The sequence below is a fragment of the Panthera pardus genome, unplaced genomic scaffold (assembly GCF_024362965.1).
Source record: "Panthera pardus isolate Hobbes unplaced genomic scaffold, ASM2436296v1 HiC_scaffold_25, whole genome shotgun sequence".
Taxonomy (NCBI): domain Eukaryota; kingdom Metazoa; phylum Chordata; class Mammalia; order Carnivora; family Felidae; genus Panthera; species Panthera pardus.
The window spans coordinates 28787530-28815271 of NW_026526821.1; the positions used below are offsets into that span (position 1 = coordinate 28787530).

The window sequence follows — 27742 nt, forward strand, 5'->3', positions numbered from 1 at the left end:
CTTCGCGCCCCCTTGGGACAGGCGAGGAGCGGGAGGCGCCCTGCGTCTCAGCCCTCCCCCCTCCCCCCCCTCCCCGAGAATAGCCTAGATGAGCCGGCCGCGGCTTGCTCCCCGCCAGCTGTGCCCGCGGCCCCGCCGCCCCCAGCGGGCCCGAGGAGGGCGCGCTGCTGCGGGGGGCCGGGGCGCACGCTGCGCTCCGCAAACCAGGCCCTTCAGCAAGCGCGCAGTTCTTGTTTGCGTGCACAGGCCTTTGTTCGCGCACCGGGACGGAGACCTCTTTTCCTCGGTCGCTTGGGTCGCGTCTTGAAACACACACGCGCCAGGAACAGAAACGCCGCGCTGCGGCAACCCGCGCTCAGAGCGCGTCTCTGTGCCCGCCCGGCGGGCGGCGGGCGGCGGGGCTGGTCCCTGCGGCCCTTCGCTCCCAGGCGTTACACCCCTGCCTCAGTTTCCCCCTCTGCACCGGGAGGTGGCGTGCATCAGGGCCCAGCCGCCGGCTGGAATTCGGTCTTTGCAAGCGCCGCGCGCGGGAGGCGGCGGGGAGCGGGGCAGACAGGGCTGCCTGTGGGTCGTCTGTGTTTCCAAGACCGTAAACAAGTAAAGGAGAAAACAGACAAGATCATTTGAAATAACACCAAGTGGTAACATAATAGAAGCACAGGTAAGTGTACAGCCTGTGCCAGGCTCCCTTCTGAATGCTGTCGTGTCTGTGTCGGCCCCAAGCTCACAGCAAACCTGAGGGAGAGCATGACCCCCTTTCACAGATGGGAAAATGGAGGCTGAATCGCCTGTTGGAGGGAAATGAGAAGTTGAAGCAGTTGAACGATTTCCCCATTTCCTCGAGCGTCCAGTACGTGGTGGAGACCAGATTCGGACTGCAGGTGACAGCTGGGCTCCAAGTGTGGCCACGTAATCACTCGCACTGTGGCTGTGCGAGGAGGGATGATGACTTCAGAAAGAGAGTGCTGAGGCTAGAGGAGGGCTCTTTCCACAGGGAGGACGGAGAGCGTAAATTGGTCGCTTAGCTCTTCAACCCGCCCCCTAGCCTTCTGATCTCCTGGCCTCTAAGAGATTGCTGGTGACATTCATCAGCCCTTGGTCTCCAACCAAGGTATCAGATCAGCTAAGTCCTCATTTTATAGACAAGGTGACACTGAGGCCCAGACTGAAGGAATGGGTCAGGTGGCTTGTTACCAGTTTCATTTGCTGATGAGCCCCACCAGCATAGGCCTGACCTGGCCCTTAGATCCAGGCAAGGGGGACCCTACCCTTGTCCTCACGGATTAAAGGGCCTCTCTCTGGCCCTCCTCCAGCTGTGTATGACCCCCCAGGGCCAAGGGGAGATAGCCACCCAAGACTTTATCTCTTTTCTAGACATACTCTGGGTTCCCAGGATTCCTGAAATCCAAAGGTTCCAAGCTGGCTTCCAGGGCCTGTGCAAGCCTCTTGCTGGTATGTTCTCTGGAGGCAGAACACTAGGCCTGGGGGGTAGGCAAAGGGCAGTGTGGAGCATGGGGGTGGAGGGAGCTTGTAAAGGCATGGGGTGTCTACACACATGCATGTGGGGTCTGCACAGAGCGGCCTGGGGCTGGGGATGACAAGGGAAGGGGCCAGCCCTCCCCACTGCCACCATTCTGCACGTCTGGGGGGTCTGAGGTTTCCAAACTGAACCTGGCCTTCCAGGTTGTTGTGAGGTTACTTACATTCATCGAGGAGAAGGATAGAACATGTTAAAAACAATATATTAGCTTGATGTATAATGTTTAAACATTTAGATTTGGGGGGATGGGGGGGAGCCCAGACCCCACCAATATCAGGAGTGGGTCTGGCCTAGCACATAGGAGATATTCAGCGTTTATCAGCCAGATGGATTAATCTCATTTAATTTAATCCTCACACAGACTCTACAAGGGAAGTAGGCATCGTCTGTTTTTTATTGATGAGGAAACAAAGCTCACAGAGATTCAGTGGCTGGTCCGATTTTTCACATTAGAAGGTAGCAGAGTTGAGCCTCCAGTCCCAACATATCTGATTCCAAAACCCATCGCAGTTGGCCCCCTGACAAGTTCGTATCCGATTACGGACACATGAAATGTATCATAACGACTTGGGCACGCCCCATGGTCTTTTTGGATATGCACTGTTTGTATTACATGCAAAAGGAGGTAACAGGGCAGGCGTTAATGCTCCAATGAATAATCGTGGGGAAACTGAGGCCATGAGCCACGACCCAAGGTATCATCAAAGCTTAAACAAACAGAGTCTACTTTTCGTGTAGGACAAAATATCCGGAGGCGGCCAGGCCTCCAGATGGTGTAATTGTTACAGCATCCTCAACAAATACCTTCTATCTCATGGTCTGTTCTGGTTACGTATTGGTACCCAGCAGACACTCCCCAAACAATAATCATGTTTATTATTTTCTACAGTTTTGCAGGCCTGAAATTCGGCCAGGGCTCAGCTGGGCGGTCCTTCTGATCCATGGGCGTTGACTAGTCACTTGGCCGCGTTCAGCTGATGATTGGTTTCATCTGGAGGAACAAGATGGTTTGGGAAGACTGCAGTGCTGAGCTCAGCCGGGTCCCTAATTCCTTTCCGTAAGGTCTTAGGGCTTCTCCAGGGGGGGGTCTCTCCAGCAGAGTGGTTTGACCTTTTCCTTGGCAGCCATGGATCCAAGAGACCATGGCAGAATCTGCCAGTTGCCTTAAGGACAAAGTCCGGAATTGGCAGAGCATCATTTCCACTGTATTCTGTTGGTCCAATAAGTCACAGGCCAGCCCAGATTTAAGCGGAGAGGAAGGCCAAACAAACTCTTCCTCTTGAAGGGAGAAGGACCAAAGAATCAGTAGCCATCTTTAATTCATCACATAGTCCAGCATGGCTGTTTGAGAGCCAGTCGTCACATTTCAAATTCCAGCCAGCAAAGAGAAAGAGAGGAGTGAGATATCTATTCTCCTTTTTAAGACATTTTCTAGAAGCCACACAAAACATTTCTCACTGGTAAGAACTCACATGGACATACCTGGGATTCGGAAAGAAAGCAGGGAAGTGTAATCTTCATTCTGGGCTGCCACATGTCCTGCTGAAATTAGGGATTCTGTTGACAAAAGGAGAGAGTGGATATTGAGGAAAAACTAGAAATCTGTCGCACTGTTGGATTTTTTTTTTGCTACCAGTAGCCAAACACATACTTAGCGGACATGTTTCAATTCCATTCTTGTCCCTCCTGCGACATCCTCCACGCTGTCACCAAAATAATAACATTTCCTTCTTAATTATTTTTTTTTATGTTCCTAAAAGGTAAATCTTTTAATCATTCCCATGCCAACAGCAAGTTCTGAAGTTTTTTGTGGGGGGGACCAGGGATTTTAATGCCTAAAATAACAATAAATGCGTAGGCACTTTAAACAAGCACCATATGAATATATCTTACTCTGTCCTCACAGTAACCCAATGAGAAAGGATCATATATGAGGAAAGAGAAGCCCCGAGAGGTTAAGTGGCTTGCCCCAGGCCACACAGTGAGTAGGTGCAAGGTGGAGATTCATATCCTCGTCTGTCAGATTCCAGGGATGTGCTGAGGCACCCACACATGTGCAGCCCGGGATCATTTATTGGAAATTTATTGGAAATTTATTGGAAATTACCCTGGAGCACGGACAAGGCCCATGCTTGGAATTTAAGTGCCAGAAGAGGTAAACATAAGCCGTGAGCCTGCAGATGCCCCCTCCTTCCTGCGATCCTTTGGCCGGGGTAGTGGGCATATTTCATTAAACTAAGCTGCCACCAGAAATTCATGTCATTCCACTTTCTTTATACCCTGAATGAACTCTGGACCATGAGTGTGAGTAGGAGACTGTAGAACTGGCTACATTGCTAAGCAGTGGTCAGGATACAGGCCCAGTGACCTCCTGGCCTCTGTGCGCCCAGTGCAAGGAGGCGCCTTCCAGCTCTAATCCCAGTTTCTTCTCGCCTTAATTTTACCCAGTTCCAGAACATCTAGTGGCTCCCAAATTCGCTTCAGTTTTGCCCTGCAGGGCGTGGGGAGGATAGAGGAAGGGAAAGGGACAAACCTGGGTTCAAATCCTGATTCCCTTTTGGTGAATCTCAGTCTTTGCATCCGTTAAATGGGAGGAATAATCCCTGCTCTGCTGACTTACTCAGGCATTAAGGACCACACAGGACAAGGGATAGGAACGGCCTTTGCAGATCAGAGCTGGTGACCTGTGCAGAACGCACTTCAGCAGATTGCATTGTCTCTTTGGAGGGCAGGGAGAGTTGGGGTGGGGCTGGGGGCAGTTTCAGGCAGAGTGCTGCCCCCTCTGGGGGGGCTCCTACCCGCAGCCTCACGGAAGAAGTGGGCCACAGTGGGCAGTTACACATAGATGCGCCCGTCAGGAGACATGATGATTCAGAGCAATGGTTCTGAGTCAAGGGCCAGTCAAACCTGGGTTATAAACCCGGCTCTACCCCTCACTAGCTGAGGGACCCTTGGACAATTCACATAACTCCTTTGTACCTCCATTTTCACGTTCGTCAGGTGGGATTAAAAACACAGCCTGTTGCATTGGCATTTTTGTGGAGAATTGAGTGAGAACGTGCCTTTAAAACACTTAAGGGCAGAAGAACTGTCCGACCAGTAGTAATGACAACGGTGATTACATTTTTAATTACATTTTTGAATGCAACCCTCATTAAATATGTCCTGTAGATGTTTCATTGCCTAGTTTAGTAGTCCTCACTGTAACCCTAAGACGTAGTTAACGTTATTATTCTCCACTTAAAGAGGAGGAGATGGGGACACGGTTAGGTTGAAAGCTGCCCAAGGTCACCGTAAGTGGTAGGGGCAGGGTTTGAACCTGTACCCAAACTGCCTGATCCAGAGTCCACCGTGATCAATACCTTACGCGGCTGTTATTACTATCGCCATTGCCACGGTGGCTCTTAGAGTCTGTATCCACTTCCGTAAGTGCCCCAACAGCCGATTGGAGCAGGAGAAGTCACCTGACCCAAAGGCTGCCAAGAGATAGGCTAACCAATGATATAGCCTGGGGCAAAAGCTCCACCCAGCACAGCTGAGGGTGGTTCGACCAAACCAATCAGCATTAACCAAACCAATCGGCACCCATCCGGGCTGCCGGTTGGGGTTTGGGTCGAAGAGAGTTGGGTCAAATGCACAAAAGCTGGAAGACCAGGCCAGGTCGGATGGTGCCAAGACCGTATGAAGGCGCAGGGTTAATGAGGAAGCCCAAACCTCCAGGGAGAGGAGGGAAGAGGGGAGACGGTAGGGGAGGTGGAGGCCCGCAGACACCTGCTGCCTAGGAGGCCGGAGAGTGAGCTCTGTCCTGGGTCCTGAGCCCTGGGTCCTGAATGGTCTCCCGGCGGCTAAACCACCTTCTGTGAGGCGCGCTCAGAATTCCTGCCTTTCAATCCCTGCACGTAGTTTGACAACAGCTCCCGCGGCTCCAGGTAACTTGAGAGTTTCAGCCCTTTTCATCCTAAATCTGGCTGGATCAGCCTTCCTCTTCAACCTCAGGGTAAATGCTAATAATGGGAAGTGGCCAATGGAGAGGGGGCAGTAACCCCCTCCGTGTAAGCCCCAGGCGTGACTCTGGCCTGAGGAGGCCAGAAGACACAGCCTGGCCCGGTGCCTGGCTCACGAGAGGCCCAGGTCTGTGCTTGGTCCACTCCCCTGCCTATGATCAGGCTATCACACACCATCTGGGCGGCGGGACGCCAGGGCAGGCCGCTCCCCTGCACCCCAGGTTCATACCTCCATATGCATTTTGTGTTGCCCACGCACCTCAATTTTAACCTGTTCCAAACACAACTTCCCACCATGCCTCCCCAAAGCATCCCTCCTTGCAGGACTTCCATTTCAGGAAATGCCAAACCTCCCTGTCTAGTTGCTGAGATTAAACACCTTGGCGTCATCCTGACCCCCCTGCTGGTCTCCTACTCCAACATTCTTTCAGCCAACAAATCCCGTTGGCTCTACCCGGCAAACATTTCCAGAAACCGACCACCTCTGTGGTTCCAGAGACATGCTCACCTTGACCACCCCGATCTGGGCCTCGGTCCCCTGTTCCTTGGGATGAACACAGTAGCCTTCTCCAGTTTCTGTGCTCACCTTCTATAATCGTTCTGTGCTCAGCAGCCAGAGGGGTCCCATGAAAACAAAAGCCAGATCTTCCAATCCCTTTTCTCAAAACCCACCAGTTACTCTCCCCTCACTTGGGAGAAACAAAGGTCTTTACAGGCCTTCATGGTCTGCCACTCTGGCCTCACCGGTTTCCCACGGCTGCCTCCCTGGCATCACCTGCCAGCCCTGTCCCCCACTCTCCCTCTGCTCCAGCCACACAACATGCTCACTGTTCTTGGAAGGAATGTTCCCACCACTGGGCCTTTGCATGTGCCATTCCCTCTGCCTCGAATGCTCCTCCCTCTTGGCTCCTCCCTCACTTTCTTTGGGTCACCTTGGCAGAGAGCCCTTCCCTGGGCATCTTACTAACGAGTGCCAGCCGCCCTCATCCACTTCCCTGCTTTATTTATTTTTTTTCTGTAGCAAGAGTGCTACATGTCACAATCCGACTTGCTGCCCGTTGTCCTTTCTGTTGACCATCCATCTCCTGCACTCGACTGTGTGAGCTGCGTGAACCCACAACTTAGAACACGACCCCTGGCATGAAGCAGGCGCTCCATGAATCTTTGTCGGAAGAACAAAGGAGCACACAAAGTAGGACTTTCTGGAGACACCCTGGCCCAGCTGTCACCCTCCGGGTGTTCCCAGGCTACTCACTCACCTCCTTGATCCTTTTAGGGGTAAGCCCCAAGGCCCTATCCCCAAACAAGAGAACCAAGGAGACAAGTCAAGGAGGGATTAGGACAAATGCGTGGCAATTTCTTTTTGAATATAACTGTTTTTGCCTTAATACAAAAGTGCTGTGTCCCAGCTGTTGGCTCTCCTGTCAAATCACGTTCCAGCCCAAGAACTCGGCGCTGGAGTTCTGTGTTCCAGCCAAGGATCTGCTGTCACGGAATCACTGATGAGCAGCGTGGGCTTTCCAGGAGGCTCCCAGGGAAGCTGGGGCGCCCCACCGGCCTGCAGCACGCACCTTAAACCCCCTCACACCGGAGGGACTCCGTGTTGCTGATTGATGAGGCTGGTACCAGGTAGTGGGGTCGTCGTATGATTCTCTGCACTTTTCCGTAGTTTGAACATTTCCCTAAGAGCAGAAATAAAAACGAGGGTGTCTTCTCCGAAGCTCCTCTTCCCGGACACATCCCCAGAGGACTTCCGATCGCCCTTCCCTCTCCACTGTCACCACCCACAACTTCTCTCTTCCCCTCCCTTCTGGTTTGACAAGAGATCAGTTCAGCTCTACTTACTAGCTGCCGCTTGGCCTACTGGAGTCATCTGAGGACACTTAGAAACCTTTGATGCCTTCTGGTCTCCCCACTTCCCAGGATTTGGAACCAAATGGTCTGATGTGGGGGCGCTGGGCACTGGGTGTAGTAAATGCTCCCCAGGCAATTCTGGAATTTTCTCAAGTTGAACAACCATCTTGTCAACCAAGGCCAATTCCTGATTTTCTTTTTCTTTTTCTTTTTTTTTTTTTTTTGCTGCGCCCAGGGGCCTCCCGTTAACAGGGGCCAGCTTTCTTGGAAGGCCGTTTAGCAACACCTTTTGTTACCTGAGCCCATCCCTGGGGTCCCAGCACAAGTGACTTAAAGAGTTATTTCTTTCAAACCCAGACAATGTACTTCATTCACCACCAGGGTGCCTGGTGGATGGCGTTCTTTCCATTACCTTATGCAACATGGGTTCACTGTCATCATTTGAAAAGCACAGAAAAGCACACAGGAGCCGACCACAGCTCCACTCTGGCCCAGTGATTCCTGAACAGAAAGGATCCATTGTCACCAAGTCAACTTTAAGGGAGCAGCTAAAAAACACATTCAAAGGGCCCTGATGATAATGAGTATGCTAATATGATTTCCATTGGGTGCCCATGTTACCTCCAAAAACACTGTCTGACCTTCCTCGTGGATTCAAAGCTTCCATTGAAGTCAACGGGGGATTTGGGTTAAAATAACATCAAAGTTTTCACTTAAATGGACGAAACTGGGGAGTTGTGTATTAAGGGTGAGTTTCACATCGGCCCTGACACTGCTGACCTTGAGGGGGAAATGCCTTCCCTGGTAGGTTGTGAGTGGAGCTTTCGGCCAAGCAGCTGTTGCCTTTGGGTGGGTCGAACCAGCAAGCGTTAAATGGGGGTCCCCTTCTCCATGACCAATGAGCTCAGGAGGCCTGGGTTCAAATCCCAGCTCTCTATTCATTAGCCAGATGACCTTAAGCAAGGCAAATCACTTCTCTGGTTGAGCCTCAATGTCCCCATGTGTAAAATAGCACAGAGGAAACATACTTTGCAGGATTGCTTGTGAGAATAAAGTGTCGCTCAGCATATATTTATGAGCTGCTTCCTGGGTGCTGGGGAGCTCTGTCTGGGTGCTGGGGAGATAACTATGAGCAAAACACATGAACTCTGTTCTCACTGGAGCCCCCATTCCGGTGGGAGAGGAGAAAGACACCAAACACAGCCCCAGAAATAATACATAAGCGGTGATAAGTGCTACGGAGAAGGAAAAGTCCCTAGGAAAGGGACAGACCCAAACTCAAATCCCAACTCACCCCTTGCCGGATGTGTAACTCTTGGGAGAGTAATTTTGTCTCCCTGACAATCTTTTTATATGTTCGGTGAGATCCATTGATCATTTCTCTACCCATTGAACAAATATTTATAGGATTCTGTCTTGAGTCAGGCATTCTTGTGCATATTGGAGAGCTGGCAAGGAATAAAACAGACAAAAATCCTTGCCCTTGGAAATTTAAACTCTAGAGGAGAGAAACAGACACAAGATATATATATATATATATATATATATATATATATATATATATGGTAATGAAGGAAAAGGAAAAGCAAGCAAGTAAGGTAAGGGGTGGAGACTTATGGAGAAGGGTGCCTTTTATGTAGGCTGGTCAGGGAAAGACTCTATGGGGAGGCAACATTTATTGTGAGGCCTGAAGGTCTTTGGGGAATTAGCCCTGTGGGCCTCTGAAAGAAGAGTGTTCCTTGGCCAGGGGAGAAAGCAAGGGCAAAGGCCCTGAGGTAGGACCGAGCATGGCTGTTGGGAGGATTAGAGAGGCAGAGACAAGGTATGTGTAAGCACCTGGCACAGCGCCTGGCTCCTGAGTTAGAGTTCAATAGATCGTGGTTACCGATTGTGCCCCTTTCGCGCAAAATGAGGGATAAGTCGCTGCTTTCCACTCGCATAAACGTTCTTGGGGGTTCTGCAGATTGGTGACCTTTTCCTCTGCTTTTCTTCTCTTGTTCTCTGAGAACCAGCAAATCACCCTCCCCGGGGCCTGCCTCTGTCTCCATTCCGAGCCAACAGGAATGGTGGCCATGTGGCTGTGGTGCTGGGGTGTGTGTGTGTGTGTGTGTGTGTGTGTGTGTGTGTGTCATGAACGATGGCCATTAAATAATAATGGCCGCATCTTGAATTTCTTTCCTCTCCGTAGCCTTACAAATTAGGCGCCCTGGAAACGCTGTGCCCGTCGCCAAGATGTGCCTCCATCTGGGGTGAAAGGCAACATCTGCTAAACAGCTGCATCTTGTTTAAGGGCTGGTACTTAATTAAATTACTCCGCTCCGGTAGGGGCAGGCGGAGCTGAGCAGGAAGTCACAGGCATGTGTCCCCACCCCTCCCCAAGCTGGCCCAGAACCCCTTTCCCGTGGTGTCCCTCCACGCACCTGGTCGTTGATCCCACCAACCTGGACAGCCACATATTTGCAGGACACTCACTCGTGCTGCCTCCTCACCCTTCCCCGAGCTGCCCCTCCAACATCTCAGACCTTCCAACATCTCAAACACCGACATGTCCTCCACGAGGCCTTTTCCAACATCCCGGGCTCGGTGAATCACATCCCATGAGCCCGCGGGGTACTTTGCACTGGGACATTCGTTACCGTTACATTGCAGGCTCAGGGACCTGCCGTTCTGTGAGCTCCTTGCGGTCGGGAACCACGTTTAATTCGTCCTTATAAGCCCAGCATTGTGCCTGGCTCTCCATAGACACTTAATAAGTGTTCGGTTAATAAATGGATGGATGAAGGGATGAGGAAGGGAGGGCAGAAAGAAGAGATGGGTGAACAGATGGATCCACCTGCTACCATGTAAATCCATGCCGCTGCCACTCTTTCCGGGGACAAACACCGCAGTCTCTTACTGGCCTTCCAGCTTCCACTCGTGCCCCACCCCCCCATAGTCCGCTGTACTTAGAGCACCCAGGATCTTTTAAATATGGAATTACATTACATCACTCACTGTTTAAAACCTTCCAGTAGCTTCCACGTTCCCAATCCTAGCCGACAAACCCCTGTAGGATCCAGCCCCTTCCTGCCCTTCTGATCTCATCTCATTTTCCTGTCCTCCAATTGCTTTGGGAACCAGCCAAGCTCTCTCGCCCTTTGAATCTGCTGTTCTCTCTACCTGGGACTGTTCTCCCCCCCGGCTGTGAACCTGGCATCCTATCAGTTCTCAGGTGCGGCTTTAATGCTACCCCCTCAGAGAGGCCTCTCTTTACACTCCTCGTCAAAATGTCCACCATTTTGATCCCCAAAGCCAAAGGGGCCAGAGCGAGACATCCAGAGCGTTGGCCGCTGGTACAGACCTGCCCCACCCCAGGGCCGGCCACAAGCCACCCCTTCTCCCAAGGGGCTCACTCCTCCTCTCCATCAACTGATGATCCCTCATGAATGGGCTTGCAATTAACCCATCGGAGCAACATTGGACCATTTGTTTACTATGGCACTTAGAGCTGGAATGGCTTGTTGTTTTGACGGTTTCTATTTTCAGCTCCATTTCCTGGGGGTAGCGGGGAGAGGGTAGGCAATGAATCCTGGTCTATTCAAGCAAAAAGATGCTTCAGTGAATCCTAACATTTCAGAATCACAAAATTCTAGAATCATTTCCATGGGAGGCGAGAACAGTAGAAATGTGTAATTTTAGTTAGAGGTTCTTAGAGTCGTGGAATTCTGGAATCGTACACAACGCAGATTAGTATCTTAGTGTCAAACCAGTTTAGCCTCAAAGCCTCAGAGGGATGGGCTCTCAGAGATTCTCGCCTTGCCGAGGTCTCTGCTCCAGTGTCGCGCTCCAGAAGCCCTCCTCCGATGACCTTACCTACGAGGAGCGCCTATGCCCACACCCTGTCACTCTCCATTGTTTTACGCGGCTTCATATTTCTTCATCGCACTGCTCACCACCTGACATCCGATGTAGTTCTCTCTGCTTATTTGCTTATTGTCTGTCTCCCCCACATGTTGGATGGAGGTCAGGAACTCTGCTTTGTTCACAGCCTAGCAAGTGCTTCGAAAATAGTGGCTGACGTGCCGTAAAGATTTAAAAAAAAAAGAGAGAGAAAAGAAAAGGAAAGTCTATTTATCCAACAAATATTTATCGAGTGCCTACTTTGTGTTGACCTCTCAGAGATAACCATGTCCCGGGATGGAAGGTAGGTCTGTTTGCAAGCCAAATCCTATTGGTGGTAGACACCCAGAGAGAGCACTGTGCTGAAAAGGATTCTCAGGGCTCATCCAAGCTCCGTGGGGGAGGGCGATCGATCAGCGATGTCTGGCACGGACCCAGCAAGGGAGAGAGGCAGCTGTCTCCACGATTGGCTCTTATCTTACACTCGACAAACTAAAGTCCAGAAGCCGGTGGGAGGGCACCAGTGTGGGCCCTCCCGGGCTGGCTCCCGAACCTGAGTCTCTCTGGGGCACAGGTTGAATGCCCTGCCCCCTCACCCGGCCCTTTGGCTTTCCCTCCGCCCAGGCCTTCCCGGGAGCGAGGGGCTGCTGGAGTGCCTGGCCTTGAACCCCAGCCTGGGAACCCAATTCTGGAATGCTGCCTGCACACACAAGCCGGTTATTTTTAAAAATCCAAAAAGAAAAGGAAGAAAGAGCAAACTCACTGCTTCGGTCTGTGCACCAGCCCCAGCTGAGAGAATAGAGGCTTGAAAGGAACAAAGAGTTTCCTCAAACACAGCAGATCAAGGGCTTGGCTTATGTGGTAACCGGTGACCGACCACCGCGCTTTGTGACCGAGCCTTCAGAAGGCGCTGGGGCCTTGGTTCCTGCTGCAGTCTGTGGGGGAGGGGGAGCCGGGAACACCCTCCCCACCCCCACCCCACCCAGGTCAGGCTGCTTACAATGACGGGCTCCTAGAACCCTGAGGGTCAGGGCCTCAAAGGCCCTCTCAGAGCCTGTCGTCTGCTACCCTTGGTCAGACGGGCAGACGAAGTCCTGGAGGGGCTCCAGGTCACACAGGGAGCCGTGGGCCAGGGCACGCCCCTTCTTCCCGCGTCCCCTTTCAGGGAGGTGGAGGCCAGTTAGGTGAATCCAACTGCCCTTGCCTCTTGTACCCACCAGGGCTGCCTGGGAAAGCCTTTTCAGAATCTCTCCCAGCCACTAAAACTTCCTGTTCCCTTCCCTCCGCAGATTTCCCCTTTTGGGGTGCCTGTGGGGGAGGGGTTTTACACCTAGGTCCCCAGGGTCAGCCCTGACTGGTGAGTTCTGAGGTCTACAGAAGGATCGCAGTTGAGCCCTAGACTGCACCATGGGTGACGTCTACCCCCGTTCCTGTGAGGGTAGCGATCTGGGCGCTGTGCCAAGGCCTTTACGGGCGGGTGTCTCACAGCGGGCGGCACAACAGCCCCGCGATTGGGTATCACCGTCCCCCACCATGCAGGTGAGAAAACCAAGGTTCCATAGACGGCATGACGTGCCCAGGGTGACGTGGCGGTGATTGGCAGAGCTGATGCTTGAACTCAGGTCCTTCTGTTGACCTCTGCCCTCTGCCCCCATTCCCCCCGGATGTCAAAGGTCAGCAGGGCTTAACGGGAATCATGGGCCTGAGGCAAGTGCCAGAGGGCCCGGGCTGGGGATGAGGAACTTCCCTCCATCAGATGCCATCCTGCACACGAGCCACGCATTTGTCCCCAGCACACGCTGGCCTTCAGCCTGAGGGTGGCACAGGCCCATCCGGTCTCCTTGTTCCCACAGCCCCCCCGCCCCCCCCGCCCCCCCCCGCCGTGTGTCACCATCCACCTGCGTCTCTCTCCCATGGTTCTTCCCTACCCCACCTGTCAGTCAGTGTCAACTCCATTCTGTGGGCCTCTGGCCTCATGGCCTCCTCCAACTCTGCCAGTGTCCCGCTCCCGTGTCTCCTTTCCCCGCCCCCCACCCCACTTACATCTGTGTGCTGCTTTCTGCCCCCGTATTCTGTGTCCCCCCTGATCTTCCGCCTGAGCTTGTGTCTCTGTCACCAGCCTGTCTCTGTAGGGGACACATGTCTCTCCCTTTCTCCCCAGAGCGATTTCTCTCCCTCCCTCCCTGTCTCTGTCTCTCTTCTTCTCTCTGTCTCTGTCTGCCTCCATCTTTGCAGCCTTCCTCCTCTCCTCCCCTCTCCCCTCCCCTCCCGAGCCTGCGCCTTCTCTCTCACACCCTTCACGCTGACGTGTAATATTCCAGTAAAGCCCAGTTTCGCTGTAAGGGGACAAGGAGGGATTGGTCAGGGATACTCCGAAAGGTGGATCTGGGGCAGGGTCACGTAAAAGGGAACTGAGCCAGCCTTCCTTTCTTCCTCGGAAATGACTGGCTGCTTTCCTGAGAGGCAGACAAGAAAGTCCCTGAATAGGGATTTAAAGCACTAAGCTCTGATTCCTTCTTTTTAATATTTATAAAGAGAGAAAGGGGATAATTTCAGGAAGATCATTTCAAGGCGAAAACCCACATATTTTCAATAGAATTATTCCAAAAGCCCCTTTCCGGCTCATTGGAGTGTATAATTTTGTAAGTTAAAGACACGAGGCCTGGTTTCCAAGTTCCCTAAAATGACGCAGCTAAGTGAGGGCCAGAAAGGAAGTGTAAGATGAGAAGAGGGGGGATGGCACAGAAGAGAGCGACAGGCTTGTTCCAGGGCCCGACGGGCCACACGTGGGCCAAGGGACAGCGGCAGCCCAGCGTCCTGCCTGACCCTTCTCTCCTCTGCCCGTGTTCCTCAACCAACCAGTCAAACTCAAGGTATAACCACTGTCAAATACAATTGTGCCCCCAAATCCTGAGATCCCCCCCGCAGTCCAGACCCACAGAACCAACTGCCCCCGGGGCAGAGGGCTCACAGGCCCAGAGCCACCACTGTCTTCCGTCCTGCATCTCTGCTGTCCTTGTCTTTCCTCTCAGCCACCCGGTGTCCTGGGCTGGCAAGCTGGGAGTCCTCCCTGGGTCCTCCCTCACCCCTGCCACCTCTAGGTGGTTGACAAGGCTGTTGACCACCCCTTCCCTCTGGAGTGTCCTTCCATCCACACTCCCATTGACTAAGCTTGGGCCTCAGCATCCCTGGCCTAGACCACCGACCTGGCCCCGGGGCAAGGGTCAGGGCCGTGGGCCTGTGTACAGGCAGACAGAGCGGCCTTCCTGAAGCTCAGCTCTAAGGACAGTCCTCTCTTCCCCAGGAAGAGTCACAGCCCCCCACCACGTCCAGAGTGCAGACAAACCCTCCCACTTCTGCATCCGTGGTCTAGCGACGATCCAACAACTTGATTTCCTCATGTTCACGCTCCCACCACAAACTTTTCACTGCAGCGTGGCCCAAATGAGCCTCTCTTTCGTGTCTACCCCAAAGGAATAAGAAACGTTTTCCTACGTCCAAGCCTTGGCTGAGTCTCCTCTCTCCCCCCGGAAGGCCACCCTGCGGTCTTCACATGTGTAGCTCCAACCCCCCCTCAAAGTTCGTCTCCAATGGCACCCATCTGTGAGGCACGGATCTAATCGCTCATTGCCCTTCTCCGTGCAGTTTCTTTTTCTTTCTCTTTGACCCACGACATTTCACTTTGACCTTGAGATGGGCTGCGAGGCCTGAGGGCAGGTGAACTCTGGGGCTCAGACGTTTCCCCAAACCAAACCAAGCTGGATTCTGTGGTTCTGATGGGTTCCTCAAAATTGTTACCCTGCTGATAATGACTGTTGTCATTGCAAAGATCAATTACTGAGTACTTACTCAGTACTGTGTGCTAGGTGGCCGGTGTCGACAGACACCTACTAAGTGCTTCGTACACGTGATCTCACATAGTTCGTGATGACCCAGTGTTGTGGGGACTTTTGTCACCTCGGTAGTCCACACGAGGGAACGGAGGTTGGGAGAGGGGCAGCAGCCTGTGCAACATCATGCTGTGAGTCAGAGGATCAGGACTCTGGCGAGGCCAGCCCAACGCTGGAATCTTTGTGCTTAACCTCAGGCACACTGAGAATCCTGACATCTCGGTACCAGCAGGAACTGAGCCATGCGGTACCTGACTCAGCCCCACTAAAGAAGACCTACTCACCGTGAGGCCAAAGCCACATTCCCCTCCCTTGGGCCCTTGCTTCCCCATCTTCTCAATGGTCAAGTTCCTCATTCCATGGACCTTTTCACTGCCACCTCCGCCACCCTCAGCCATCACAGCTTGCCCTCTTTTCCCCAGAGAAAAGCACGGCTGGGAGAGGTGGAGCCCAGAACTTCAAAAGAAGCCCACGGGAGCCAAAGCAGTGCCCTTCCACTTCTCGCTCCAGCACCAGACTGGGTTTGGCTTGGCCGGGGCTCTTCCCAGGTCCACCTGTGAAAGCCCTCAGGGACGCTGCCATGGTGACTCCTGCCCAGGGCTGCCTCCTCATTTGCAGACTCTAGCTTCATTTCTCACCAGGGCGTCTACACCAGCCTCCTCACCGGTCTCTCTGCTTCTACTCTAGGCCTCACCCGCACAGCAGCCTTGTCTCATTTTAAACAAACGCACAAAGTCTTTCTAGTTCTTAAAGCCCTCCATGGGTTTCCATTACAATTAGAGTAAAGCCCAAACTGCTCATCCTGGCCCCCCAGGCCCTGTCTTCTCTGACTCCCTGGGCTTCAGGCACATTAGCCTTCTAACAGTGCCCGGGACAAACCAGGTTCTTTCCTGCCTTGGGGCCTTTGTCCTTGCTCTTTTCCTAGTTCCTTTCTTGGATTCTTCCTTCCCCCCTTCTTCAGTTCAAAAATCATCCCTTTCCCAAGGCTTTTCCTCATTCCAATGATCCATAGTAGCTTCTGCCCTGCACACATTCACTCTAGCAATGCAGTTCACTTCCCTGTATTGTGCAGTTGGATATTTGGGCCGTCTCTAGTGTATTGTCCATCAGAGTCAGCAAAATGGCAAACTGGGAAGCTCTAAGCCCCCATCCCTCTCACGGAAGCATCAAAAACAAACACAAAAATCTAGAAACTGGGCTGAACCAATATAAATGCTCTGGAAAAGAGTCAAAGGTTTACAGCAACCAGCTGACCATCCAGTCAAGAAAAGGCCACCCTCAAAACAGCGTAGAAGGTTCGTGGTAGTTACTCTAGCCCTTGTCCCCTCCCCTCCCTGGAAAAACAGTGTTCTTGGGCTGGACAAGGCAGCAATCTAGTTCCCGACTGCCTCCCTCAAATCAGAGTTTGGGAAGCAGATCTTATTTGCAGCATTCTAACCTGATGAGTGCTTCCTGAAGGGATGGTACCTTTTTCATCCAACTTGGATCTCAGGCAGGAAGAAGCAGCAGGCATTGCTTATGAAAACTGCAGGGAGACTATAGATCCACAGATGCCTGGGTCCGTAGATGGTCTATGGTATGTACCCACCCATAAGATCTTGTGCCAGGCATTTTGATTGGATGTTCGATTGGTTACTATGAGCCTCTGACTGTTTTCCAGGGCCCCTATATTAGTTCAGTGCAGTTTCTAGTTTTTATTTTTGTTTTGTTTTGATGTTTCCGTGGGAGGGATGAGAGCTTGGAGCTCCTAGTCCGCCATCTTGCTGCCTATGATGATGAGCAATGGATTTGAGCTGAAGGAAGAAGACAAGACAATTGAAATTATCGAGTCTGGGGGCACCTGGGTGGCTCAGTCGGTTGAGCGTCCGACTTCGGCTCAGGTCATGATCTCATGGTCCGTGAGTTCGAGCCCCGCGTCGGGCTCTGTGCTGACCGCTCAGAGCCTGGAGCCTGTTTTGGATTCTGTGTCTCCCTCTCTCTCTGACCCTCCCCCGTTCATGCTCTGTCTCTCTCTGTCTCAAAAATAAATAAACGTTAAAAAAAAAAAAAGAAATTATCGAGTCTGAAGAATGGGAAGAAAAAAAGAATGAAGAAAAGTGAACAGAGCTAAAAGACTGTGGATACCATTAAAGGAGCAATATATGGATTATGAGAGTCCCATAAGATGAGGAGAAAAAAGGGGCAGAGAGTTTATTTGAAGAAATGATGGCCAAAACCTCCTAAAATCAATGAAGTATATGTATCTGCAAATCCAAAAGGCTGAACCAACCCCCAAGTAGAATATACGCTGATCCACACCGAGGTGCATTATAATCAAACTGTAAAAAGCCCAAACAGAAGCCAAAATCTTGAAAGCAGCATGAGAGAAGTGACTCATCACATACAAGGGATCCTCAGATACAGTTATCAGCCTATTAGCAGAAATTTTGAAGGCCAGCAGGCAGCGAAGGGATACACTTGTAGTGTTAAAAAACAAAAGAAACAAACAAACAAAAAACCTTTCAACTAAGAGTTCTATATCAAAAAGAAAAAAAAAAAATCTATATTCAGCAAAGTTGTCCTTCAGAAATGAGGTAGAAATTAAGATATTTCAAGATCAGGGATGCCTGGTGGCTCAGTGGGTTGAGCGGCCGACATCAGCTCAGGTCATGATCTCATGGTTTGTGAGTTTGAGCCCTGCGTCGGGCTCTGTGCTGACAGCTCAGAGCCTGGAGCCTGCTTAAGATTCTGTGTGTCCCTCTCTCTCTGCCCCTCCCCCACTCATGCCCTGTCTGTCTCTGTCTCAGAAATAAATAAACATTTTAAAAAATAAAAAAAAAAAAAGAAATTTCAAGATCAACAGAAGTTGAGGGAGTTCACTACCATGAGACCTGCCCTACAAGTTTTGCTAAGGAGAGTCCCTCAGGTTGAAATAAAAAGATACTACACCTCAAAGCTGTAGAAGTAAAGACCTCTAGGAAAGGTAAATAATTGGGCAAATATAAAGCAAATATTATTATAATTTTGGTTTGTGACTCCATTTTTTATTTTTGTTTTTTTGTGACTCCATTTTTAAAATTTTCTACAAGGTTTAAAAAACACACAAATAAAACATTCTTATAAATCTCTGTGAGGGGGTATGTAATGTATAAACATGTAATTTGTGACATCAGTACCATAGCTGTATTGGAATAGAGTTTTTGTATGCAATTGAAATTAAGTTGGTATGAACTCAATTAGATGGTTATAACTTCAGGATGTTCTACATAATCCCCATGACAACCATTAGCAGATTTATATTTTATAGGCATTTCTATAGATATCGTAAATATCTATAGAATATACACAAAAGGAAATGAGAAGGGAATCGAAATGTGTCATTACAAAAAAAATCGACTGAACACAAAAAAGGAAATAATGGAGAAAATGAGGGACAAAAAGCCTATACCATACACAGAAAACAATAAAACGACAAAAGTAACTTCTTCCTTTGCAGTGATTACTTTAAATAAAAATGGATTAAACTCTCCAATCAAAGAGCATAAATAGACAGAGTGAATTTAAAAAAACAGGGGCGCTTGGGTGGCTCAGCAGGTTGAGCATCCAACTTCGGCCAGGTCATGATCTTGCATTCTTGGGTTCAAGTCCCACATCAGGCTCTGTGCTGACAGCTTGGAGCCTGGAGCCTTCTTCAGATTCTATGTCTCTTTCTCTCTCTATTCCTCCCCCGCTCACACTCTGTCTCTCTCTCAAAAATGAATAAGCATTAAAAAAAATTTTAATAAAAAAAATATATCCTAGGCTGTTACAAAAGACTCCCATTGGATCCAAAAACCCAAATGGGTCCAAAATGAATGGATGGAAAAAGATACGCAATTCAAATAGTAACCAAAAGAGGGCTGGGGTAGCTGTACTAATATCAGACAAAATAGACATTAGGCCAAATGCTGTTACAAGAGACAAAGAAGGACATTATATATCGATAAAAGTGTTGACTCGACAAGAGACTATAACAATAATAAATGTATATGTAGCAAACAGCAGGGCTCTAATGCGTTGCCTGTTACGCGCCCTGAATGTTAGTTCCATGCAAGCAAGAACTGGATCTGGGTTTCTCACTGCTTTACTCCAGTGCCAGGTACTGCTTTCCATTCTCACTGCTCCCTGCATGTGATCAGCAGCAAAGCAGACCAAGTAGGATCTAGGAATTGTTACCAACCCTCAGGCAGGGGTGTTGGCCACTGGCTGTCCTCAGCTCTCCCAGTTGCCTCCTCCCACCCCCACCTCAGGAGTCTAAGATTCTTCCCCTCCCTCCCTCCCTCCCAGCTTATGGCCAATCGTGAAGGTGAAAAGGAAAGTGTTTAGAATCTCCCCAGCCAAGCCAGAAGCCAAGGACTTGTGGCCACACAGCAAGAAATCCATTGGAGTTCAACCAGTCTGACTGGTTTATGGTACCTATGAAGACATTGAGGCCCAGAGAGGGCAGGGGGCCAGCTGAAGGTCATACAGTGACCTAATGGCAGACCTGGTATTCAGACTCAAGTCTGCTGACTGCTCACACAGGCTCTTTCTGTAAGTTGCCCAGGGAACTGCCCCAGGAACTGCCCTAGGAACTGCCCCAGGAACTGCCCATAACATGGCCAGTTCTCTAAATTCTCCATTCCCTCCCCACTTTTCCTTCCACCCTTCCCTTTCTTCTCTGTTTCTGCAAGACATTCTGTACTCTCCATCCCCACAGCACACAAGGCCACTGATGGTCTTTTCTAGATGTAAGAGTTATATCACCTTATTTGACCCCCAGGATGACCCAGGAAAGAAGTGCGTTTTTAAGCCTCGCTTTACAGATTAGATAAACAAAGCCATGTGATAGGAAGAGGTGAGCCAATGAATGTGGGGCTAGAACCTTGCCCAGCCTTTTGACGCCAGGTGTCAAGGCCGGGTCTGCTTTCTCAGATGACCTTGTAGGTATCAAGAGACTTGTTTCAGCAAAAACCATCAGGCTCACTTCCTAGGGAAGGAGCCTTCTAGGCACAAGGGCTCCTGGCTCCCTTAATCCTATGGATCCCCTCTTTCATCTCAGCATGACCGTGGGTATGGATGTTATTCTCCAAACTGGAGTATGTGGAGAGGTGGGGGCCCAGACTCCAGACTGGAGGCAAGATGGAGTGTGGAGTGTGGCCAGATCTCAACAAACTCAGCACACTTGTGCATTGATAGATACTGAGCTCAACGCTTTGCAGATGTGATCTCAAGTTCATGCCCACCAGGCCCAACAAACTCCAAGCCCTCACTCCCACTTTGCAGGGGAGGACACACGTTCGTTCAGAGGAGGAAGGGGCTTCTAGTACAAGAGTACTCGCAGCTAGTAGCCGGTCTGTGGGACGTGTGCTTAACCCCTTCAGTGCCTTAGATCATGGGTCACGGGGTGTGTGAAAACCCTGGAAATGTATGGAACAGAGTCTGCGTGAGCATGTGGATTTTCCCAGGTCACCCTGATATCTTGTGATTTCTCTTTTTTTTTTTTTTTTTTTATTAAATTTTTTTCAACGTTTTTTATTTATTTTTGGGACAGAGAGAGACAGATCATGAACGGGGGAGGGGCAGAGAGAGGGAGACACAGAATCGGAAACAGGCTCCAGGCTCTGAGCCATCAGCCCAGAGCCCGACGCGGGGCTCGAACTCACGGACCGCGAGATCGTGACCTGGCTGAAGTCGGACGCTTAACCGACTGCACCACCCAGGCGCCCCTGTGATTTCTCTTGTCAGGAGTAAGGAGCAGTGAAGTTTGGCCAGGATATTTTTGCTCAGATCACTTGTCTAAGGCCTACTTCTAAAGGGGCCTGACCCACAGGGGGAAGGGGCAGAGCTGTGAGATGAGGCAGGTCTGGCCAAAGCCTGGTGGGGGAGGGATGGCTCAGAACTCAGCAGTTCCTCCCTTCGGTCAGTGGTGGGGAACCCAGGACTGTGGTCAGTGGTGGGGTCTGGAGAGGGCTGGGCGTGGGGGGAGTGGGGAGTGTTTCAGGGAGGCGGGGACAGGGACCATGCTTGATCCTTGGATTGGGGAGGGATGGGACGCCTGTGCCTTCAGGAAGACAGTGAGCAGTTGGCAGGAGGCCCTTCGTTCTGGCTGCTGGGAGTTTCTCTCACCCTGGTCACTTGATTCTCTTACTTTTCCTGTCAGTGAGGAAGCTGTTTACTCCCAGAAAGTCATTTATTCCCGATAAGATCAAGCTCATTGTTAACTAGAATTCTCACTTCCTGCCCGGGAGGAGGGAAAGGGTAAGATTCCAACACTCAGAGCCCCATAAACATTCAATGTGAAGGAGGCTTTAGAGAACACACTGTTCAACAGCCGTTGTCTTAACAATGGGGAAACTGAGGCCCCAAGAGAGAAAGAATCAGGGAAAGGGTCAGGTTGCAGCTGAGCCCTAATCCAGCCTCCTGAGATTCCCAGGCCAGGGATCACTCTGCCCCCCATCTAAGCACCCAACAATTCCACGAGCTGGCTTTGGATTTTAAGATTCAACGTGCCATCCTAAGAAAACATGCTAACGAAACAGTGAGACACAATATTTTATTGTAACACTCTAATATAGTCTTATAACAGAACACTCAAATATAACATTCTGACACAGCTTAATATTCTAATTCAACATTTTAGGACAGTTCTAACCCACATTCTAATCAATGCTCCAAAGCAACACAGTACTCTAACACATAACATTACATAACGTCCTGCTACAATATTATAAGACATTGTAACACAACATTCTAATCTAAGCTGCTAAGATGGTATGACATTTCTATATTATTTGAACACAATTCTAATGCAACGTTTTAGAATAACTTTCTAAGTTATTACTCTAATACCGAGGACTCTGAGATTCTAAGCCTCTGAATTCCACTGGATAAGGTGACAAGAGCCCCAGGCATGCCGATCAGTGCTCGCGGCCCCCCACATCTGGCCGTGCCCAGCCTGTCTCTGATCTACAAAGGCCAGGGCACTCCCCTGCTCTGGGGGCCCCCAAGACCCAGGTCAGATGGACTCAGCTTTCGAGCCTCATGGAGGATACTTCTTGAGACATGGGGTGGGGCTCCTTGGCCTCTGGTGGCTATCTCTCCCTACCCTCCCGCCCCTAGGCCCCATGCTTCTGTGGGCTGGGCTGTGCTGGGGGCGGGGGGTGAGGGAAAAGGAAGAAGAGTTGGTTTTGATCCCATTGCGAGCACACTGGGACAGATGAGGACAATCCCAATATTTGGATCAGGCTATTCTTACCACCTTCTACTAGGGTTACTAGGGCCAGGGGTAAGAGAATCTGCCAAGAAACCACAGCCAGGAAGAGGAAGAGAGTCAGGACCTCAAAACAACATTCACTCTGTCAGGCCTGGGGAATCAGGCTACTGGAGCTTACCCATCAGTAAGAGCAATAGCTTTAGAACTTTTGCTTGGCCAAGGATTCATCAGTCCAGCTAGAGTCTTACCTTGGCCACTCCCTTCCCTCAGGCTTCCCATGATTCATTCCCTCGCTTTTTTTTTGGGTCTCTCCTGCTCTAGTGTCACCTCCCCAGTAGCTCTCTCTGACCAAGTTGTCTTAAACAGCAACCCCATCATGTCTGATGAATAGTAGGTGCTCAGTAAGTATCTGTTGAATGAACACATTCAACCGGATGTTTCCATTAAAAAATTTTTTCCACACAGCAAACATTTGAAACAGTATGAAAGGAAGAGTGAATTTCCTGCTTCCCTAGGCTAAGTGGAGTCTTAAAGGCAGGGCACCATTACTCTGTCCCCCTTCCCCTCAAAAAGGACATGGCATTTCCTACAGAGACACAGCACGTGCAAAGACCTGGAGGTGTGACCTAGCATTAGTCTCTGGTTCTCGCGATATTTCTCTCTTGGCGATTCTGTTACCATCTCTCGAGCTGTCAGCCGGGGCCACTCATAACATTGCTGGTCTCCTCTCAGAATACCTCAACTCCCCAGGGGTTCAGATTCTCCAAATTTCCTTCAAGCCTCCCTTTCTTCTTCAGCCAATAGGAATGGTTATCCTGCCTCCTTAGAGAGGGTTGGGGGGTGGCAGTCTGTGCATAGAATGAGGTCATGGATGTAAAGTGATATATAAACCGTGACATACTGTGCATCGTAATGACTGAGGGCCCTCTCTGTGCCAGGCATGTGCCTTATTCTTTAGAGATGCCATTGCATTGAATCTACACAATAGCTGGAGGGTGAATTACTCTTGTGCCATTTTGCGGAGGGCGAACAGAGAGGTGGGGTGAATTGCCCAAGGTCACCGAGCTGGAGCCAAACCCAAGAAGTCTGCTCATGTCCAAAGGTTGTGGAAGCTCCAGGGCCACTGATCCCTCGAGTACCAGGTCTGTAGGATATGAGAATTCCCAATTCCATGAGTACCAGGTGGCCATGACAGAGCAGACGGTCCGGCTTCATAATTTATTTCACTCCCACCCAATTGTTTGCCAAAGGGAGGGGTGGGGGGTGGCTGGTGGCTAGGAGCCTGGGCTGCCCAGTCACGGGGTGGACTTGTCTGATGGCCAGCCAATCCCGGCTGCCGGAGCTGGTGTTGGAAAGGCCCTGGCCCCATCTTGCTGGGACACTCTATCTTTGTCCCTGGACACAAAAGGGGCCTTGTCTTGGCCCGGCAACGCTTATTCCACATGCTCCCGACCGCCCCAGCCCCTCTGCCTCAAGAAAGGCCCACTTTGTCGAATCAAAAGACTAACTTGTTTCTTTTTCATCGAAACGTGTTGACTGACCTGGTTGATTTATCTTGGGAAAGTGGTGGGCGAGGGAGGGGAGTGAGGTGACAGAGACCAGCAAAATCCAGAAGGCCATGCAGTCGAGCCTGACTTGGGGGTAGGCAGCCAACGTTTACCTGAGACAGAGGCATAGTTGCATACTGAATCTGATCTCAGGGAGTCAGGACAGTCCCGCAACCTCACTGGTTGCAAAAATTCCACCATTTGCTATTCATTTATTTGACTTCAACCTTTGAAGGCAGCTAAAAATGAAAACTTCCTTTGAATGTGAGTGCTCTGCTAATTGCACCTGAGCATGAATTAGTTTTCCTGAAAACAGGGGTGAGTCAGTAGCAAGAGAGAGCAAACATTAGAGAGGGGCCACAAGGAGCTGAGGAGGAGGCCTAGGAGAATGGAGGAAGGTACTACTCACAGATGATGTGGGATTAAGTGAGGAAATATACGTAGACTTTTTTTCTTTTGTAAGTTTCCCCCAAGATTAGTCCTTCCCTATCCACATCCACCAAGCCCTATTGCTTGGAGTTTTCATCCATCCATCCATCCATCCATCCATCCATCCATCTGTCCATCCATGCATCCATGCATGCATGCATCCATCCATCCATGCTTCCATCCATCTGTCCCATCCATCTGTCTTTCCATCCATGTACCCATGCACCCATGCACCCATGCATCCACCCATGCATCCATGCATTCATCTATCCATCCATGCATGCACCCAGGCATGCATGCATGTATTCATCCATGCATCCGTCCATGCATCCATCCATCCATCCATCTGTCCATCCATGCATCCATCCATGCATCCATCCATTCATCCATCCATCCATTCATCCATCCATCCATCCGTCAGTCCATCTGTCCATCCATTCATCCATCCATGCATCCATCCATTCATCCATCCATTCATCCATCCATTCATCCATCCAGCCATCCAGCCATCTGTCCATCCATCCATCCATCCATCCATGCACCCATCCATCCATCCATCCATCCATGCATCCATCCATTCATCCATCCATCCATCCATGCATGCATACATGCATCCATCCAAGAAACATTTGTTAAGCATCTACTGTATGCCAGAGATTCTTTTAGGCACTGGGGCCACAATGGAGAATAAGACCCCTGCTTTCAGGAAGCGTCCACTGTTGTGGGGGCTCCCACTGATCAACAAATAAGCTGATGAGCTAACAGGGTAACTGGGTAAAGCCATGTGCTATGAGGAAATAAGGCAGGGTGGCAGAGCAGAGGTTGGCTGGGGGGGGGGGTGGGCTGTCTGAGGGGGGATGTTTGCCCTGAGATGGGGAAGAAGGAAGGAACCAGCCATGGGGACCCTGGGGGACAAGTGTGCAAGTCAGAGGGAACAGCATACAGGAAGGCTCTGAGGTGGGACCAGTTTGGAATCTTCCAGATACATTGAGGAGGCCAACATGATTAGAACCAAGCATGTGAGTGGGAGAGTGGCAAGGAGTACAGATCCATAGGGCTCGTGGATCCTCAGTGATGCCTTGGACTTTTATTTTGAGTGAGATAGGAAACTGGAAGAGTGTGCACGTGGGTAACATGATCTAATTTTTATTTTCTAAAACGCTTTTCTGGGTGCTGTGTGAAAAATGATAGAGTCTCCTGCAGCCATTCAGGTGAGAGCTCCCAGGGGCTGGGCCTGTGGGATGGGGCTGGGGGGGGGGGGGGAGTGAACAGAAGTGAAATATATTTTTTAGAGCTAGGACACAGACAATGAATGAATGAATGAATGAACCCTTGAGGTGGGAGCTAGCAAGTGTAGATTCTGATTCCTATTCTGTCACTGAGAACCAGTGTGTCCCTAGGGAAGCCCCCACCGCTCTTGGGGCCCTAGTTTCCCCATTTACAAAGCGACGAACAGACAGCTTTGAGTTCCTGAGCCCCTGACACTCTCAGGGGCGGGGACTGTGATCCAGTTACTAATCCAGTCAGGCCTGGCTGGCCCGAGGGCAGCTGCAGAAACCTGGTGTTGATGTAGTGATTCACGCTTGGTCCTTCTGGCTGTGGGCAGAAACTGGGACAGCCGGGGGCCAGAGACTTGCCCGCAGGCTTGGAAAAGCCTGGCAGGATGCCACCACTCAGCTTGGGGGGAGGGAGCCAGGCTGCCAGCACTGGGCTTCCTGATCCCCTCTGGGGACTGATGTCGCAGCCACTGGAGCCACCAAGCGTTCCCCCTCAGCCCAAGCTTGACTCTGCCCCACCTCTGTGGGCGAACGGAGCTGGTGGTGGGAGAACAGGACCCACTGGGTGCCCACTCAATCCCCTCTCTGCCAGGCACTGGAGGAAGTAGATGTTACTACCCCCATTTTATGGATCAAACTGAAACCCAGAAAGTTGTGGATGGCCAAGCCAAGAGTCACATGTACATTTGACTAATTCCATGCTCACTCTACTCTGCCTCCTAAGTCTGGAGAGAGCAGGGGTGACAGAGAAGAAAAAGAGAAGCTAAATATCTTTTAATACCTATAGACACTCAAATACACACTTTCACGCTTACCCAGGGCTGAGGACTTTCAAACAAAAGCCTCTTTTTACAGTCTAAGTACAACCTTTTTGCAATGTGGATAAGCCACTTGGCCATTGTTCACAGCTCTTTGGCTGCTCATTTATTCATCTGTACGTTGGGCAAATATTTATCGAGAGCATTCTACATGCCGGGGACTACGTGGGACTCCGAGGAGGGGCGTGCAATGATTAACGAAGAGTGATTTGGTGCCCGTGCCCACCAGCTTATGGTAGAAAGGGTGAGACAGAGATGAACAAAAAACGTTGCTGGAGACTACGGTCATGTTGCAATCGTGGCTTTGAGTAAGTTACTTCCTTCTCTGAGCTTCGGTTTCCTCGTGGTAAAACAGGATGGTTGCAAAAGGGGTTGGTGGAGATACGGCCTGGCCCATGCATGATATGTGCTCATTAAACACTAGCTGTGGCTGTGACCATTTGCTGGGAGCAACATAACTTCAACGGCCAACCAGTTGATAGCTGTGTTAGCGTGGTCCCCCGAGAAGCAGGTGTCAAGATTGGATTCGACAGGCAAGAGATTCTGAGAGAGAGCGAGAACAGGAGAAAACAGGGAGAGGCTTGTGCCGTAATGATGCAAGTCTGGCACTTGGGGGTGGCAAGTGGGGGAGAAGGTCGATCGGATACGGAGAGTCCCAGACCATAGCCCCGTTCCAAGAAAGGCTCGACCGTGCTGATGGGGAGTCCTTGAGCCAAAGTCGGCGTTGGGGGAATGCTGCGTCTCTCCAGGATGGCCTTGTCTTGGAACCCCCCCCCCTCCCATCACGCACAGTCAGGGGCTGAGAGTAGCCCACGGGAAGCGGGGGCTCAGCTGGGGCAAGATGGCTGGGGCTGTCGGTCAAACGTGCTCCCTGGAGCACGAGAGCTGAGTGGCACATTTCCCCAGCTGCCGCAGAAACCACGCTCGGCCCTGGACCCAGAGAGCCCCCAAAACCTACCCCAGCGAGTTCGCGCGGCAGCGTTGTGTGCCCTCAGTGAGACAAGTTCACCGGCTAGGGGAACTATGGGGAGGGGACTTGGCCAATGTCAGAAGACACACACACTCTGGAGAAGTTTTGAATTGTGCAAGATGGAAAAAATCGTGGGAACCAGACCAAAGGAGGGCCCATTGGGACCAGACACTGCTGCCTTTAGGAAGGGGAAGTTGGGACCACTCTTGCAACAGCAAGGCAAATCCGAAAATACACCAAAGAGACAGCTGCTGAGCACCCTTGCTGTTTAGGGGAAGTGAACTCCGGTGAGGGGGTCCATCTCTGTGGAAGAGAGGTTGC

The 27742-nt window shown here is 50.9% G+C and overlaps 2 long non-coding RNA genes across 4 annotated transcripts; one reads left to right on the forward strand and one right to left on the reverse strand.

The window, feature by feature from the left end:
• Positions 1-119: 119 nt before the first annotated feature.
• On the forward strand, positions 120-3612 carry LOC109274812 (uncharacterized). Its single transcript, XR_002083841.2, has 4 exons — positions 120-661; positions 765-881; positions 1375-1452; positions 3447-3612. It is a non-coding gene; the product is annotated as an uncharacterized LOC109274812 (long non-coding RNA).
• LOC109274811 (uncharacterized) lies at positions 1917-27742 on the reverse strand. 3 transcript variants are annotated; one of them, XR_008417760.1, is made up of 5 exons: positions 27410-27742; positions 7811-7899; positions 7116-7226; positions 3023-3097; positions 1917-2881 (listed from the first exon to the last, which is right to left on the reverse strand). It is a non-coding gene; the product is annotated as an uncharacterized LOC109274811 (long non-coding RNA). The 3 variants fall into 3 exon arrangements; XR_002083840.2 differs by lacking the exon at positions 27410-27742 and adding an exon at positions 8427-8903; XR_008417759.1 differs by lacking the exon at positions 27410-27742 and having other exon boundaries at positions 7811-8902.